Source organism: Phalaenopsis equestris, unplaced genomic scaffold (assembly GCF_001263595.1).
Source record: "Phalaenopsis equestris unplaced genomic scaffold, ASM126359v1 Scaffold001038, whole genome shotgun sequence".
Taxonomy (NCBI): domain Eukaryota; kingdom Viridiplantae; phylum Streptophyta; class Magnoliopsida; order Asparagales; family Orchidaceae; genus Phalaenopsis; species Phalaenopsis equestris.
This window is the reverse complement of record NW_018165477.1, coordinates 91652-92990: the sequence shown is the minus strand read 5'-3', so window position 1 is coordinate 92990 and position 1339 is coordinate 91652.

Here is a 1339-nt window from a genome sequence, read left to right as displayed (position 1 = left end):
CTCGGCCATTATATATATATATATATCGGGCTTGAACTTGAGTTTAAAGACGAAGGGATATGAACTTTAATAAAAAAATAAATAAATAAACAAAAAGAACAAGAAAGAGGTTATCAATTAAACAAATGAACCTTATGATGTTTCTCATGCAACATGAAAACTTCATGAAGCATTTGCAGCTTATTTCAAACATCATTTCACACCTGACTATCATCTCTAAGAATCTAAACTTTACTATAATACTACATGATGAAGTTGTAATAGAATGACTCTAATCCTTCTTGATGGAAATATCAACTATGAAATATCGAAACAAAAATTAAGATGGTGGATTAGGAAAGAAAAGATAGGAAAATTTAAAGTACCCAATGAATGAGAGAGGGAGAACAAGATCAAATGAAAAAGAATGAAGAATGGCGAGAGAGAAGAACAAAATTATAGCAACTATGCTTTTAATCAATTATATAAACACTAATCAATATTAAAGGTTTTCTTTTGAAGGATTAAGAGCATTTAAACCATAACTAAAATATATAAGTGCAACATACATAAGCATGATACATGAATACATCAACAAATAATGCATATCAGACAAAAGAAGGGCATTTTCATACATACCTCACAATCCATGTATTTACATATCTAACACATAAATTCCAATTTTTACATTTATAACACTCGAATATTTAATATCACATAAACAATACAAATTTTCTTAAAATTTATGTACAATTTTTCATGCTTATGTAATGCATTATAAATGTAAAAAAAAATAAAAAAAAATAGTTGTTATATATAATAATTCATATAAATTTTATGGTATGTATGTAAATCTTTCATAAAAAGATTAACACTAGGATCATTATGTTTTACCTAGCCTATTCAAGTCTCTCCTCTCTAAGTTTCAACACTACTACTATACCCGTCCCTCTTTCTCTCTAATCTAATATCCTTCACAACCTTGGATTCTACTGCCAAACCCGAATCGAAATCATCTCTCTTAACTATTGAAACCACTTTAAATGCCACCCAAACCAAGCACTTCTTTCGTAGAGATTCAGGCACACCTCCATCATTTATTACACATTCATGATTTGAAGTAGGGTCTATTTGAGGGAAAAATTACTGTGTACATACACCGCATGCAGAGATGCATCGGTGTCCGATCTTGACCGTAGATCACGGTGATCTACGGTCAGGATGTATTTCAGTGGGCCCCATTAAAATTTTTTTTTTCTCAAAAAAATTTTGATTGGATCTACGGTCAAGATCGGACACCGCATGCATGCGGTGTATGTACACAATAATTTTCCTATTTGAGGTTTGTACTCGTCTATAT